The sequence below is a fragment of the Meriones unguiculatus genome, chromosome 15, assembly GCF_030254825.1.
Source record: "Meriones unguiculatus strain TT.TT164.6M chromosome 15, Bangor_MerUng_6.1, whole genome shotgun sequence".
NCBI classification, from domain to species: Eukaryota; Metazoa; Chordata; class Mammalia; order Rodentia; family Muridae; genus Meriones; species Meriones unguiculatus.
The window spans coordinates 60421137-60439137 of record NC_083362.1 but is presented as its reverse complement, the minus strand read 5'-3'; positions in this window follow the sequence as shown (position 1 = coordinate 60439137).

Genomic DNA, 18001 nt, shown 5'->3' with positions numbered 1-18001 from the left:
GTCAACAGCTTTTATGAATTGTCAGAACTCATATACAAAATATTGCTTATTTCAGACCTTAACATGTATTGGGATCTGACGATCAAGGGCAGATGTTTGATGCTGTCATTTAATAGAAACACTTCAAAGGTCAGGACAAGTAGATGCTTCTAGCAGACTCTCTTAATTATTAAAAATTATGCCACAGGATATGATAAAAATGGAAGAACACAAGAAAGAAATCTTGTTTATCTCTAAGATGGATAGAGAAGGTAGCAGGATATGACCATCACAAAGGCCACCCATGTACTCCAGAATACTGTAGGAAAAGGGAAGAAGACCAAGGAAGAAGAAAAGGTTGAGCAGGAGGTGGGGTGGAGTATGAGAACAAATAATTAACTGCCAAATTTCCAGATGTAATGGAGTTAGAAGCCTGGAAACTGTCTCTCCCTCTTTTAGAGGAGGACATCTGTAAAACAGTCTGTTGGTGACAAACCCCAGAATTGGGAGAAGGAAGGGTCAGGCTGTTCTTTCAAAGAGCCTACGATTCCTGTGAGTTGTCTAAGATGCTGAACAGGACCTTCCTGAGCCAGGGTGAGTAGACTTCTGGGTAAAGCCAATGAAGCCTCAGTAGCCATGGGATTACCTGGGGGATCCATCAGAAGACTCAGTCAGCTTTTAATATCATCCACAGTGACCACAGGAGTCTGAGTAAGTCTAGGTCATACAGGAAGCAGACAGTGCAAAAAATATGGACCATCCCATGAGTTCTGCAAGTTAGAAGTCTCATAGACAATATCAGGAGACTTGCTGAGAAGTATTTCAGAAAGATCTCAACATATAGCACTGAATGTATGGCACTGTGAGAATGGAAGGCTCTCCTCTCCCCACTCTGTGCAAAGGACACTGGAAGCTATTTTTGTGTGTCTAGAAACCACATTGGCAACCGAGAGAGTAGAAGAGCAATAAGGTGTGAAAACTTGAGCATCTGCAGACATTGTTTATTGTATTTAACTGAAATTGTATGATGAATTGAATCCACTTTTCCTTTTCTAGCATGTGTGGACATTTGGAGAGAATCATGCCAGTTACAGAGATGTGAAGAAGGTACAGTATCCTTGAACATCTGGGTATGTGTGAGTCTTTGGCCCCAAGAGAAGCAAAAGCACTGCTATTATCATTTCTTTAATTGCCCAGAGTTTAAATATCTGGCAAATAGCCTTTAGCCTAAGAAAGCCTGAGTATCCAGTAAAGATTGAGATTATTCATGGTCTTGGGGACATGGAGAGGCTTGGTCTTTGAAACTTCTCACAATAATTCAAAAATCTCATTTGTGCTGAGTATTGACCATTGACCAAAATTTCCAGTTGCTCAGAGGTTATCAAGTGGACTGAGATGAACTGTATCTCTTTGTGTTGCTCCTATCAGAGGAATGTTGATTATGAACTCATTAAATATGATCTTCATTCCCTGTAGGTTCTGGAACTGGACATGGGAGCAGCTGAGAATGACTTAAGGCTCCAAGTCAGTCTAGTGTAGCCCTAGATATTTATCTCAATGTATTCAGGGTCTTCCTGGGATCCCTTCCTTTTCAGAGCATAGCCTCCCAAAGCCATGAGAATACAAACTCCTTCTCCAGGCTTCAGGGCTTTCTTGTTCATGTTGACCTCTGCTTTCCTTTCTTAACTCCATCTATATTCATCTTGTACCTCACTTAGTAAAACACCACTTTTTATGTCAAATGTAAGCTAAACAATTTTGTTGTGAAAATCTTTTTTAAAAAACCCCAACTCTTTTCTTTTCCTTACAGATACAACCCTGTTAGCTACCCAGTACCTTCCTCCCCACCTTTCTTTAGTAGCTACCCCTTGTCATGGTCGGTTTCTCCATTTGACTGTCTTCTTGTTGGAATAGTCCCTTTGGTATTATATGCTCTTCTATGACTTCTTATTACCTTTTATGACCCCCCTAGGTATTGATGACTTATTACAAGTTGTGACTTTAGCTACTGATTAGTTCTTTTATTCTCTCCCCCATTGCAGTGTAAGCCCTAAGAGGATGTGCATGTCTTAGTGATCATTGTATCTCCCCAAAATAGCATAGGTCTTGGCAATACTCTTCACTCTAAAGAAGTAATGGTTGAATGGCTGAAACTGATAGGCAATGAATGCTCTGAGCTCTGTTCAGGCATGTGGTATCAAAAGGGAAGAAGAGGGACACAAGTCCTCCACATAGTCCGCCGGATACTTTCTGTCCCTCAAGGACTGTGCCTTCATTACCCCTGGAGAGATGAAGGGACAAGCTTCCTTATGGCAGAGTGAGGGTTAAAATGGAGGAGTATAAAAGAGAAAGACAAATGAAGCCTGTTCAAAGTAAAACAGATGTTGTACCTCAAATCTGCTTTGTTTCCATGAAGAAAAGGAGGAGCAGGAGCAATTGTGGAGATAAGGAGTATTTGCCTGGCTTCCTTCCCAAATTGCCTAGTCACTGGCGACCTGGGACACTTTCTTAGCTCCCTCTTCCCCTTGACCTCTTGCAGCCTCCCCAATGAGTCACTGACAATATGCTTTGTGGAAAACAACAACAACAACAAACAAACAAACAAACAAAAAACCTAGCAAGTGGCAGAGGGGATGAGGCTTGGAGAAGAAACCAAGAGCTTGTGTCTGGGAGGCTCTATAACCATCCAGACCCTACAAAGCATTTGTGGTCGTCTTCTGGGTCACTAGGGAAGCAGTATGCCTGAACATTAGCATTCTTGGCTGCTGACTATGGAGCCCATGGAAATAGACAAGATTCAATGAGTTGTGGGCACAGGGCCAGGAAGCGGGGGGAGGGACAGAGCTAACCTCCTAACCTCAGGTGGACAGACATTTTACATGGGCAGGGAAGGATTAATACAGCTGGGTTTTGGCAAACTGACTAACGATAGCTAGAAAAGGATGCTGCTTGGGTCACTCCGGAGTGCTGCATAAATTCTCCCGGACACTGCCTCTCACTTTCCCACTCAAGGAAAATAAAATATTAGTAGAAAAGAATCTTCTATATGTGGAGGAATTTTGTCTTATTGAAAATCAGTGCAATGAACACATAGTGAAGTTTCGCCTGGTGAATACATAGGCTAAAGAGTATAGGTACTTATAACTTAGGAACACTTCAACGCAAGGGCAAAACTGGCTAGTCTGGAAACCTCTTAAAATTTGTGATAGTTCAATAATCAAAGTGACATGGGCAGTCAACAGAGAGAAAAGCAAGCAGAAAGGAGAAACAAATTAAATCTACCACAGGAGACTGGTGCCCAAGAGCTTCTTTTGGCACCAGTTCCTCAGGGGACAGGTAGTCTTTGGGTAAGAAAAAAGCAGTTGCTGGTGGTTTGGGTGTCCTTGGTAGACAACAGGGAGACTCTTCTAGGCCTCACTCTTATTTCTAGACCGTTTCTGCCTGTTTGACGTGTTCATCTTTGCATTCCAGCCTCTGGTTCCTTTTCCCTCCCTGCTCTCCTACCTGAGGCAGTCTGCTCCTGAGGGCTGTGCTGATCTCAGCACTTTTGTTTATTCTCTTTTAGCATTCTGGTTGTGATGTGTCTGGTAAAGGCGGTAGGGAGGTCTCTAGAGGCTACTAAGAAAGGACCAAAGTACAATACATGGTCACCATGTTCCTTACCATACTTCCGCAGCCTGGTCTCAGGGTCACACTCAAGGTGTGTTCAATGCCCCTAAAAGTCCTCATAATCCTTAGGATCATGACAGTTACTTTCCTAGGCCTATCTTCCCCAGCTTCTTCAATAGAAATGCCTGAAGTCATCACTTTTCTTATTCCTCAAGCCAATACTCCCATAGTCAACCACCCTCATTTCCTTCATGCTCAGTATAGACCACAAGTTATAACATATTAGCTCGTCCTCATAAGAGAAAAATGTCCTTTTAACTCAAACTATTGTTTGGTACAGTTTTAGTAACCTGTGGCCAAATAATTGTCTAATCATGTACCCAAACTCCCTGATCCATTTAACTGGTTAAATTTTATTCTTTATTTTATTTTAGCATTGTATATTATTATGAAAACAAAATGTTTTACATCTTTATGCAGCACACCATGGCAATTCAGCACATGTATAGTGATAATCAAATCAGGGTTCTGAGCATTTTCATCTCTTTAAATATTGGTAAGTGGTATGTGTCAGGAATGTCAGACATTTTTAGTAATTTTGAAATATATCTATGTTGTCTTGACCTAGTGTGACCGCTTTGTACTCGAGAAAGATCAGAACAGTCCTCTACCCTCCAGCCGTCTGTTGCCTCTGACTCAATTTCTCTCTTTCCCTTTCCATACCTTCTCAGCTCCAGGGACTGGTATTCCATTCCATTCCAAACTACTCCAGTTACAAGGCTAACTAAACTAGTTTCACAAATTATAAGAACACGTGGTGCTGTCTTTCTGAACCTAGCTAATTTCACTCAATGAAATTGCCTCTAGCTTCACCTATATCCCCATAAATGACAGCTTATTATTCTTTTTCTATAACTAGGTGATAGCCCATCGGGTAAAGGTACAAGATTTAAAGTCAAGGTACATAAAACAGTCATATCTTCATGCATCAATGACAAGCCTCCTATAAAAGAAATTATGGAATATATCCCATTCATGATCACCACAAAATGAAAATAGCTAAGGAAGAGCAATATCTCTACAGTGAAAATTATACAGTACACACAGAGGACATAATAAATGGAGAGATATCCTTTGTTTGTAGATTAGAAAAATTGACAATATTAAAGCTACCACATTACAGTTATATGTAGATTCAAGGCCATTCCAATTTGATTACCTGTGTCGCCATGCTACGGATGATCTTGTCTCATACATCTCCTGTAATGGGGAAAGTAAAATCCATGGAGGGAAAATAATATGAGAATTATTGCGATAGGAACCTTTACACCATTCAGTACTACCATCCTTATATCTCCTTGATCTGAAATAAAAATAAAAGCTGAAGGTGGGGGAAAGAGCCACTGTGGCCAGAGAAGACACACATGGGGCAGAGCCTGTGATCCCCGAGGCTCTGGTCATCTGTGGAAAGATGGACTGAAAACCTGGGTAACCCTCACTGCCAGAAAGATCTGGGCAGCCCCAAGCACTTACTCCTGGAGTTTTTCTGTTTGCTTCTCTAAATTGCTTGCCTAGAAACAGATTTAGTCTCTGCTCATTGGTCCAAAGCATCATTCAGACCTGCGATTCTTGGCTGCAAGCTCATGAGTGCTTGCTAATTAGCTACAAGAGGCACACACAGGAATCATGCTGCTCAAGGATGCACAGCTCTCTTTTCGTCCGTCCTTAACCTTGGCCTCTGTTGAGTCCTATTGAAACACTCAACATTTGCTTTTTTTTACCTCTCTTTTGTCTGTCTGTTTGTTTGTTTGTTTGTTTATCTTTGCATGTAATATCCTAGTTGCAGGCTTCACTCTGAACACACTAAATACCTTAATTCCCTTTCCCTAAACCTCAGAAGCAGGTCAGATCTCAGGATGCACTTCTTTCTCAGCTAGGACTTTCCCTTGGACTGCCTTTGGGTTATCATTCTGGCCTCATCACAAACACCAGATCCTCTGAGAGGCCCTGTGTGACTTGCTCTGGCATATGCCTTCATTTCCTGCATGGCTTGAGGTTTTTTTGTTTGTTTGCTTGTTTATTTATTTATTTTTGTAATATTGGGCATTACATATTATTTACATTTGTATGTTTGGTTTGCTTGTTTAGTTCCCATGTTTTTCTGACTAGAATTTAGCCATCCCTTCTAGAGCAGAAACATTCAGTTTTGTGTGCCCCCGTATGAAATCCATATCTGGCTTGAAATAGACATTCAAAAACCACATGTTGAACAGAGGTGGAACCAAGATGCGCTTTTGCAAGGAGCTAATTTTACAAAACTTGAACTCTGTGCTGTGAGGACAAGGGTTGCTCTACAGCACCACCAAGAAGCCTTCTCATTGACTCTCAGTCTCAGGATAATAAAGGAAAGGGTGCCTCAATGATTGACCTTTGTGACACTCACCAACGTCTACCCCACATTCTTGATCCAACAGTGAGTTTACTTCATTACTGCTAAATCATGCTCCTTTAGATCTGCTCCATACCAAACTGGCTGACTTTCTCTCTAGTCACTTTGAGAGGTGCATGCCTTCAATCGTTGGCTTCTAATTCCCTCTGCCTGATGTCTGAGTTCCCACGGACACTATCTCACTTTTTCCTGATCTCTTTGTCCCGGAATTTCAGAGGCATCAGAGAAGTTCCGAGTCCCCTGGAGAGCCAAGAGAGAGCATGATTTATTTCATGTTTCCATAGATGTTGGGGTGGGTTTCCAGTTTGGATTTTTTTGTCCCACTGGAATGAATTTATTCTCATCCTCGTATGTTAAGATTCAAGGCTCCTTTCCACCTCACACCTTAGCCAAATCTACCCTGTGCCCACTTCCCATTATTTGCTAGTTTTCATAAAATGTTTTTGATACTTTTGCACATGTCCCTCCCTGCCCTCTGCGTTCAATGCCTGCCTTGTGACCACCTCTAAAGACCTGTGCCTGTCTCTCCTCAGTCCAAAATTCTTCCGCACCCACAAATCATTACTCAAAGCTTTTCCTGTAAGGGAATATTTCTTATTCATTCTCCCTGGTTTTTCCTAGCAGACTTATTTCAGTTATCCTCCAATATACTGTCTGACTGCACAAATCCATCTCTACCGGACCTACCATGTCCACCTGTGACTAGGCATCATGTTTTTCAGGTCTCCTTATATACTTCTCGTTTGTTAAAATTGTCTTCTCTTTAAAAATCTGTCCTTTTTTCCCCCCAGTCCCAATAGGAAAGAGAGTGTCTATATTTTGTTAATTTGTTTAGTTTTTTTTTATATATGTGAATGTTTTGCCTTCATGTATGTATGTGTACCTTATGTGTGGTGTTCCTGGTGCACCATACAGAAGAGGGCATTGGATCCTCTGAAACCGGAGTTACAGCTGGTTGTGAGCCTTCATGTGGATTTTGGGATTCTAACTCAAGTACTCTGTAGGAACTACAGATGTTCTTCACTTCTGAGCCATTTCTCCAGCTCCTCTAATTTGTTTAAATAATTTCTTTTCCCCTTCTGGGGACATGAAGGTCTCAGTGAATAACTGTTGTGATTCCAGAGTAATCCCTGTTTGTCCCTCTTCCCACTCTGGCTTCTGTGCCTCCTTTCCATAGCCAGGCAGCTAACATATTGGAGAAGTGAAGGTCAGAGAAGTAACCTCTAGTCAACCAAAAAACCAAAAAACCAAAACCAACAAAACAATGACAGTAAAAACCTGTTCTACTGCACAGCACAGCAGAAGAAACAGGAAGTGGCAGAACAGAGAACAGAGGGGTAAAGCCTCTGCCCTCAGGGGTCTTACTGTTTATTAGAGAAGCAGACATACAGGAAAACACAGCAAGGTGGTGGAAGAAAATGGCTTGGCAGGCCAGCGCCTTGGCTTCTGGGTCTTTGTTTCATCCACCATTGACTCTCCTGGCAACTGTCTAGGAATATTTCAGAGTTGCTTGGGTAGAACCTGAGAATGAATCAAACGTCTCTTTTCATCGACCCACCAGGCCTGGCTGAGAGCTGTGACGGTCATTCTGTCCATTCCTGGCCCCAGGGCCAGACCACATCAATTCAGCCTGTTCAGCCAGGGGTAGCTCCTGTTTCTAAGCCTCACCGGAGACGATCCTGCCCAGCACTGTCTACTTTTCCTGCTCTGGTGGTTTTGAGCCTTGGAAATGAATGGCTAAGCTGGGCTGCATTCCTTGGACAGCCTGAAGCCTTACATATTTGTCAAGCCCTCTTGGAGAGGGAACTCAAGGAGATCTAGAGGCAAAGTCTTATGAGAGGAGGCTCATCCAGAGTCAGCTTTTTCCGCTGGGCCATTCAGCTACATCCTGACTGTGCTCCAAAGTAGGGAAGTGGTTCCTGTTTAAAAAAGATGAATGTCGGTGTTTGACTTCTTGCTGTATCGAGGCCCAGAAGACTTGGCAGAAAAACCTACTTTAATTTGGAAAAAAAAAAAGCCTTTGAATTCCACCTGCCTGCTAAATCGTCAGCATTTCTTCCTCTTCCACCCACCTTTCCATATGGGATTACAGCCTGCCAGGGCAGGCCTCATAGACAGAGCTCTCCCTGCTTAGGGTCATCTAGTTCTACTTTCTATCTGTTGGATGGAATAATGACAGCTGATATCACCCAGTGCTGCTGTGCACTAAGGCCCTAAAGGAAAGAGGAAATGGTCTTGGGTAAAGTGGTCATGTCAAGGGGACAGAGTATGGATGGAAGGCTGAGGTCTAGGCATCTTTAAAACAGATCCTATATATATATATACTTTTTAATGGAAAAGCCCATCCCTTCCAGCTCACTTTAGTAATCTCCAGTTTTGAATAGAATGGAGGTACTCCTCGGAGCTGGATGGCCAACTGCCGTGGAAAGTGTGTAGGAACTGGTCAGCACACGCTGTTGCATCTTCAACCCAGCGAGGTGCTCCTCCACAGCACCGCTGTGCAAGTCTTAGGCCCTGGGAATAAGGAAAAGACGACCTGTGCCTTGACAAAGCTCCTAAGGACTACAAAGCTTGTTCCAGGCTTGTATAGCATCAGGAAGTCAGTCATTTCTGGGGGAGAGCTTCCAGGAAGGTTGTAAAGCCAGAAACTAGACAGCAAATGTCTGGGGAGTGCCTGAAAATAAAGAGAAGACAGTAGGGATGTCCTGATGACTTTGGCAAGGAACATGCACCTTACAACAAGAACAGCTGGCAATTGTCAGCTAAAGAGGAAAAGCGTCAAGAGTGCAAGGAAAATAACTTCTCTGTGTGTTTTAAGATAGAAGTAACCTGAATCTTGGCATATCCATGTTCTGAGTCTTCCTGTGTTGGGATCTGCCCTTACCCTTGCTCAACCTGTAGCTCTGCTTTCTGGCTGGCTGTCATTTCTTGGTTATATTAAGTGGTTCCTAGCTTCCATTTGGGTTTAGCCCATAGAAGCCCAGAAGATGGGAGGGGGGGCTCTGGGTGTCCTCCTGTCCTTTCTCAGGCCAAGGCTCAGCAGTGTGCCATGTTGCTTTGTCAAAGGCTGAGATGCTGCAGCACAGATGAAGCACTCTACACTTTTGTTCCTTCTTTCCTTTCTAGATGTTTCTTTGGTCCTAGGGGTGTTAAGGGGTCCCTATTCTTGTTAGTCTTGTAACATGATGCTTCTCTGATTTCCCCTAACTTGGTCCACATCCTGGCAAGTCCCTGCTGGCAACTCTCCTCACCTCTACCTGAATGTGTCACTTGTTTCTTACTGGGTAGCTGAAGGGAAATGAGGGACAATTAAAGATCCTGTTTTCATTTCAAAGGTCCAGAGAATATCAAGAATATTGAGCCAACTCATTAGAAACAGCAAAACAACAATATTTGTGTGGAAAAGGGAGAGTTTGGTGTTATCAACTGTCATTCTGAGACTTTCTCTCTGCTTCTGAAACACTGTAGCAACCAAGAGAAGACTAGACTGAACCTGGAGCCCAGTGGGGCCATTCGTTGAAAAAGGAAGCAGAGGGAATGGTATGCTCAACTCTGTCTTTGTAAATGGGTGGAGATGAACCACACTTATCAAGTCATGAATCGGCCAGGGGAGAATGGTGTGATCTATACCCCTGGACAATAGAAAAATGATGCCTTGGTTGGGGAAAGAAGGCTAAATACAGTTCCGGAGCAAAGTCCTAGGTTAAGACACCTGCTTACTTAGAGACTGATTCTGTGATATTCTTCATATCACAAGATGGAAATTCTAAGCTGCCCACATTTAACCTAATGCTGAGTCATATAAGATGAGCATGTAAAGCAAAATTCTGCAACCCTTGGAGAATATTAACGAGGAAGATATTTAATGAAAACTTTTTAATGGGAAAATTTTTACCTCAGATGAAATCAAAATGGTAGCATAATTTGAAAATGATTTGGAAACAGGTGTGTTTAGGGTTGTTAAAGAGACAAATCAACCAATTAAATGATACAAGAAATGATGATGCAAAGGTCAAAAAATTTAAACACATAAAAATAACAATCAAAGAAACTGTGGTACTTAAATACAGCTATATAACAATTTCATCTGTATAATTGGAAATCAAGGACGTGCTGGTCCATGTTGTAGATTTGAGTTTGACTACACCTTATGATTTTTACATAGTGCCTTCTCACTGCCTCTTTGCATGGGAGAAGGGGCAAGGTAGTGCTTTGGGACTCATTTAATAAGGACATTATATTCATGAGCTAATGAATTTTCAAGCCTCCATCCCTTGAAGTCTTGCTAGCGAGCCTCAGCATTTACTGGCTGGGCTACCTCTCCATCCCTTAATATCATCACTGTTGGCAAGAGGGTTGGCTTTCGTGTGTGAGCTTGGGGCAATACAAACACTAGCAATCAGTGAGTAGGATGACTGTGGTAGCTATTTTTTATGCCAGTAGGTTAACCAGCCCACAGTGAGTAGAGTAGGCAGACAGAACGAACATGGGCTTTGTTGATGTTAGTGAATTCTGAATTAATCAAGCCTGGATTGCTCTATCCAAGGACTCTTGTTTTGGGGATGATATGCTTTCTTAATTGTTTAAGTCAATTCAGATGTTAAAGTTTCCTGTTACTTGAAGCCCAGAGAGTCCAAACCCATTCATTCAACCAGCAAATCAAACTCTTGCCATCAGGGTCTAGGAAGTGCCATGAAGCCTCAGATGACTAGTTTTCCCCTGAGAGTGGGGAGTGGGTTAGGGCAGCCCAGGATGGCAGCTGGCCTTGATTTCTCTTATCTTCTTGGGGAGGGGGAAAGGTATCCAGTGAACAGGGTCATGAGTGCCTGGGGAAGCAGAGTTGTCCTAGGGCTTTCAACTGAGACACTCTTCCAACAACCAAATAGGCAGTGATCCAGCAGGGCAAGATGACAAGGCTTTGGAGCTTCTTGCTACTCAGATTAGATGCATCTCGGTAATAAAAACCACCCAAAAGAAACTATAAAAGGGGGCCTTGAGAAGTACATCCAAAGGAGTGAAAGGGAAGGGGAACAGAAGGAACCCGTGGAAAGAAAATCTTCCAGACCAAATGACGATCCAAAAATAATGAGACCAAAGTTCAAAGAAGTAATTTAAACCAAATAAGGCAGGGAAGGCCTAGCCAGCAAGGGGCAGGCTCTCTCTGTGGGGAGCGGGTGAGCAGCAGGCAGCAGGATGGGAGAAGCAGAGTTCAGTTTAGGACAACCAATGGGTCAGAGGGAAGGGAGACACGCAGCTGCAGCTGCCAAGGTCAGAGGAAAGGCAGGACTAAATAGTACCTTTTCTCTGTCCTAGCCCCACCATACCTGAGGCCTTGCCTTCAACCTCACCATTGGCAGGACTGCTCCAATTAGCAAAGCCTGTCAGACCGCTGGACCAGACCAATAAAGCAAGCCTCACTTGTTTTTTATAACCACGTTCCTGTTTAGGCACTCATTTATATATTTGATTGCAGCAAAGAATTACGGGGCTGCTCCATAAGCCTAGGAAGATAGAAGCTAAGTTCATTAACTGCTCACTCTCTGAGCAATTACCTGAGGCTCTCGATGAGCCTAAAACTCAGGTAATTGCCCAAAGATGCAGAAATAGAATATACAACTGGCTCATTTGTGCATCCTGCACGTGGGCGAGGGTGTGCATTTACGTGTGAAAACACCTTTCTGATTACTTTACATGCACTGTTCCAAATGTGCGCTCTCTACCGTCTACCACAGCTTCTTAAGTCATAAAAGCGAACATTGTGGGTGGGGTGCACGTGTGTGTCTGTGTGTGTGCACGTGTGTGCATTGTTATTGTTGGCCAGGATTTCAGCATTTAAAGAGGTATTGATATTTGAGGAGGAGTCCTGGAAAACGATCCCTCTGCTCCCTTCACTCAATTGTGATCTCTGGTACTTATTTTCTTGACAGAGGATGAAACTGAATGGTGCACCATGCTCGCCAATTGGTGCCTATTATGCTCAGAAACACAAAGAAAATGTTCTTTCTAGCTTTTGAGTCTTTTCCTCTGACTGCTATAATATGAGCCCTAACAATATTTACTAGGAGCACGATGCTGTCAATTAGTATCTCAATCTCTTCTAGTTAGATGACACTATATTCTAGAGTACTCAGTTGGAAATTTCTTCTCTTGATCCTTTACCAAGATGCTATCTGAAAACATGTCATGACGGAAGAAGAGAAAGCTAGACTCTGAACCAATACCCTGCACAGCTTCCCATTTGTCTCCACTGCGGTGGATGTTTGGTCTTTGGTACCAATAGCCATTGAGGGTAATGTGATTTCTTCTTAACCTGGGTTCCTATCAGTACCACCTTGGCCTTTCTCTGGAGCAAACTGAGCTTCTGGGTTTTCATTGCTAATCTCGAAAGGTCCTATAGAAGATAGGAAGTAGGACTACAGGCTGTAAGATACATGGGTATCAGTTATGGACTTCTCTTCTTGGTCGTGTGCCTTCCATGCTGCTGAGCTGTCAGGCAGTCTCTGTTGACTGTGGCCTTCTCTGGGGCTCTTCTAAGAGGCTCACAATTTCTGCTAAGTTTTGGCTGCAAACAACACTGCTGGTAATGGATCTTATTATTTATTTATTTAGTTAGTTAGTAGTTAGGTAGTTAGTTAGGTAGTTAGTTCTTTTGGCTCCTTCCAAGAGGCAGGAAATAAAGTCAGTTGAGTTTGATCTCTTTGCTCTACTACTGTCTGCTTTCCTACAGTTCACCTTGTGTCAGCCAGGTCATTTTCCTGGCAGTCTGACCTGTCGGTTTGAGTGTGTGTGTGTGTGTGTGTGTGTGTGTGTGTGTGTAAGAGCCTTTTCTCTTTCCACTTGAGACAAGGTTTTCCTCTCCTGATTTTCTGAAACAGAAAGACAAATTGTGCAAGGACTGGAACTTGCCTTCAATGAAGTGATGCCGATTTTTGAAGTATTTACAAATACAGCCATTACATTGGTATACACAAACCTTGAGGATGAGTGGTGAAACTGTAGGGGAAGCCCCATTAAAGGCTGCCTCGTGGCTGAGAAAAACAAAACAAAAACAAACAAACAAACCAAAAACCGAAAGCAGACGAGGCTCAACTTCACAGGACGAACTTTACTAAGGTTCCGTATGTTCTTTTGAAATGTGGGACCATTGACTTCTTTTTCTTTCTTTTAATTAAAAGTAGCATAAAATCTTCATCCCTCATTGTCCCTCATCATCCTACTGACGCGTGTTTAAACAATGCATATCCCACACAGTTACAGATTGCATATCCCTGGACCCATTTTTATCTTCTCCGGAAGGTGGTGGAGCTGTAATTGTTTCTTTCTCCTTAGGCTGCTCTGGGGGACTTCGGGTTCTGGTGAAGCACGTATCCAACCCTAAGCAAATAGCAAGCCCTCTTTATATAACAGGCGCACACAGTCATTAACGTCCAGTGTAGGATCCTGAGTCCCTGGCCAATTGCCTCTAAGTGAATCTAACTGGATTGGCTGTTTCTAAGAGCCTGTCTCCAGGCATTTAGAATCTGTGAAGATGGGAGTTCCATGCGAGCTCACGCAGAGAGTCCCCAGGCAGAGGAGCCTGTGCCTGGAGCGTTAAAAGATAAATCAGCAAGCTCAAACTTCAGGACTCCCAACTCCTGTAACCTAGCAGGACCTCTGGATCTTCAGAGTGTAACTCTGCAGGGACCTGCCACAGTTCTGTGCCTGCAGGAGCGCAGCTCAGGGCCTTTGCCATAGGCTTATCTGTTGCTCAGTTCCACCCAATCAGAGCTCTGTTGCTATGCCTCTTCTCTCTCTGACTCTGGTCACAGCTAACACTCTGTTTGCAGACACTCTCGTTTAGACTGATGTTCAAACATCGACAATGCGTACTTTCCTTGTTGTGCTGCCTGCTGCCCCCACCATAACGCCTTGGAGACTAACACCCAGGCACATAGGAATCCGACTCAGAATTATTAACCAAGAGACCTTGGCTCAAGACACAAAATGATATCTATAAAGATCCTTATCCCAAGCTACGCGATGCTGAGAGAATCTGCTGCACATGGTATTTGTGGACACCAATTAAAAGGGTGCCATGGCCACAAGTTCAACTTTCTGTCCTTCTCGTCTTTCAGGAGTAACGAAATCAGCAGGGGAGAGGTAATGAGCATTCAAAGAGTCTTTTTCTTTTTCCTGTATTCCCACCTCTCTCAGGGGCCCAGCCCCAACCCTAGTGTGACTATTCACAAGGTGTTAGTGAACTGGGGGCCTCCCTGCCTTCCTCCAGTTTTGCAGAACATCTGGATTTTGTTTGCTCATCTTCCCTCCCACACACGTGATCTCATAAGAGACAGGATAAAAGCCAGGCAGGCATGTACTCAAGAGATGGATACATGTAGCCAGGGTTCATAAGGATGCCAGGGCACACCGGGGAGGGAGAAATGGTAGCTAAGGACAACTGAGTGACCAAGATGAGGAGGTCAAATGCTATGAAAGAAAGGGAGAATGCTGCTGGAATAGGAAAATACAGCAGGTTTCAGGGCACCAAAGGAGTGTGTGTGCTGCACGTATACATGGGTGTGAGTGCATACAAAGGCCAAAGGTCATCTGCTGTTGCTCTTCGGGAGCCACTCACCTTGTTTCTTGAGATAGGTTCCCCCTCTGGCCTCGGGTGCTGCTGAGTCTTTATCAGCCAGTGAGCCCCAGGCAGACTCAGGCCTCTGCTTCCCCAGCATCCAGAGAACAAGCATACAGCACCTTCTTAGGCGGATGCTGTGGACTGAATTCATGTCCTCATACTCACGCAGCAAGCACTGACCGAGTTCTCTCTTTAGCCCTGAGGGTAAAGGTATTAACAGGCACCTCTGATCTGCTTTGTTGAACCTCCTGAAATGTGAAAGGGGATGTGTGGGCACAGCTTAGAACAGCAATGCCGCCATGGTGGGCTCAGCGTTGCTCCGTCACGATGCATCCCGTGGCTTTGTCAGCATTGTGCTCGCTTATGTGTATTTTCTACAGCTTTGTAAGAACACATGGAAGTCAAGAAACTTAATAAGGGCCACAGTGGGATATGGCAGGTTGTGGTAAGAAAATGAGCTTGCTACGGACCTGAATAACAATACTTCTTATGCTGCAAATGCTAAAAAGGAAGTTAAGGAGAAATACAAATTGCTTTTCTTCACACTTTTTTCCCCCTGAGGAGGTTGATTCCTTCATCCTCCTCCTCGTATCCCTCAGCTTCTCCATCTTGTCTCCTTTTCTGACAGTCGCTCTAGCTAGAGGGAGAGAGGGAGCTTTATCATGATGTACACACACACACACACACACACACACACACACACACACACACCAGGAAATAAAGAATAATGAAACATCTGGCGAGTTCTGAGCTTATTTTTATTTTATTTTAAAATGCAAGCTGTGGTCTTAAAGCCTCAAGCCCAACATCAATAAGAGATAAATAAGCAATCGCCACATCTTAAGGGTTTCAACCAGGACAGTTCTTTCAGCAATTAATATCTGGATTGGTAAATAAATATTTTTCTGCTACTAGGAATTCTGTAAGGTTGTAAGAGTCTCTCTTTAAAAAAAAATCAAGCAAACTTATTACTTTTGGTTTTTATAAAGTAAAAAGTAAGACTTCAGTTTTGTAAAGAAACACCTACTTATGTATACATTGAGATGACACCTAAATGTGATGAGGGTAATGCTAATGATGGACTACTGGGTGTCTCCTCTGTTCTTTTCTGTATTTTGAAGCTTTGTATAGTGTTTAAATACCCTTTCAAAACAAGACTGCGCCATTTATTGCAGATATAATATGTTTTTTTCTTAAAAAAACAAACAAAGGATATCAAGAGGTATCTTGAGAAGTGATTCACTGCTGTTTACTTCTATCTGTGATTTCATGAGTTTTGCCTATATTAGTGTGTGTGTGTGTGTGTGTGTGCTCACGTGCGCATGCATGTTTGGTGGGAATTGAAGTATCTCAGTCACTCTGATCCATGGGGACACTGTATGATACTGAAATTCAGGGGAAAAAGAACAGAAAAATGGGGACCACAAATCTAGGACATGACTCAGCAAAAACATACTATTGACTATCCAGAAAGCTGAAAATTCTTTGCTGCTCCAGCGTAGAATGCTCTTGGCTTTTCCAAGTTCAGGTGGCACTCCATTTTCAGCTGGATTGGCATTGAGAGGAAGGTGGGGTAGAAGAATGAAGGGAGCATGCCAGCCTGGATGGCTCTTCTCCCAGCAGGCAGACTGGTGGGTGGGCTGTCCGTTAACATAAGCAGGAACAAGGTCCTTTCTGTGGCTGGATTGCACTGAGGGAGAGCAGAGGTCTGGAGAAACTCCTCAGTTGCCAGCAGTTCCCAGAAACACGGTGGAAGTCTCTCAGACAGGTTGGCATAGTCAGAGGCAGGCCAACATACCAGGGACAGTGGTGAAATCTTGGGTACACGGGGGTCTGCCAGCTGTGCTTTCATAGCAGCTCACATCCAGCTCTCAATACCCATTCCTGGAGAACAGGTTAGAATTGGCTAGACCATGTAAGGTAAGGTCAACTCTGGCCTGGAAGACCCAACTTTACTTCCTGGCACCAGCTCTTAACTGTAAGGATCTGCATTCATCTTGGTCTTTTGTTTGGTTGTGGGATTCTTATGGGTCCAGTCTTAGACTCTCAACTCTATGTTACCTACCCCATCTCCTGTTTTACTTCTTTTTCCTTTCGCATTGCTGGGCACATCTGGCGTAGCTAAGTGCTCAAGTGCAGGATTGAAATCCTGTTCCTGTACTCTCAGGGTCAATGGCCTCTCTTTTTTACCTCAACTTTTTATAATTCACAAAGAAAGGAACAAACAGCACACAAACAAACAAAAGTTAATACAAAACAGAAGGGCCATTTCCTGGCCTTGGGATGGAGGCACAGCACGATGCTGTAGCCACACAAACTTTCTTTCCATGACCAAAGAATCATATGTCATGACCTCTGGTTGAGCAACTAAAATGCAATACCAGCATGCCAAAGTGCTGGAATCGCTCGCCCTCCAGTAGGTCAGTTCTTAGCTATAATATAATTTTAGAACTGTAATATAATTTTACAGATGGAAAATTCCAGAGAGAAATTATTTGCTCTGTGCTACAACGAAAGATGTTAGCCAATTGAAAAGAAACAGCATGGGTCTACTCCTAGCTGCCTGATATCCCCAGATCTTCTCTAAAGTGGTTTGGCAAGAGATGAGCACCTGGCAAGATTTTATGATGGGAAGCTAGACTGACAGGCATTATTGTCTTCACCTGCCTCCATTGTACCACATCTTTCTATATTATGGCATGACTTTGGGATGAAAAAGGAGAAAAGGTGGTTTTGGTTGAAATAAACAGAATATGCTTATCCTATGCTTACATCTAACCTGGTTTTTGTTGTTGTTGTTATTGTTGTTTGTCTTTTCTCTTCAAGAGCATGTTTCCTTTTCCTTCCATCAGATATAAAACTAGTTAATTCGTGTATCTTAATAGTTGTTTAGTAAATGCTCTAGATGACAAGTTTTGCTTCATCACAAGATGGGGTTTTTATCAGGATCGCAAAGCAAAATGAAGACACAATAGTGTGTGGTGAGGTCTTTAAGAAGGTGGGACCTGGCCCCGGGCATTGCAGCTTTCAGTCAGAGTTTGGCAAGTTGCATCCTGAGAGAGAAAGAGTCTTATTCAATCTCTTGCTCATTGCTTATGTGATCCACCATGGCTATTCTCTTTTCTCTCTGGGTGACCTTGATCAGGATGAGAAGTTCCATACTATTATATAAAATTGTTTTTTTAGAGATTGGCCCCTGACCAAGAAATCAAGATGTAGTTAAATGACAGCTCTCCAAAAGTCTTTTCGTTTGATGTATAGTTATGTACTGTAATATACTACTTAATTAAATGTGAAAAGTAGAAAGTAACTGATGGGTGAACTTTGGATCCAATGGGTACAGGGGT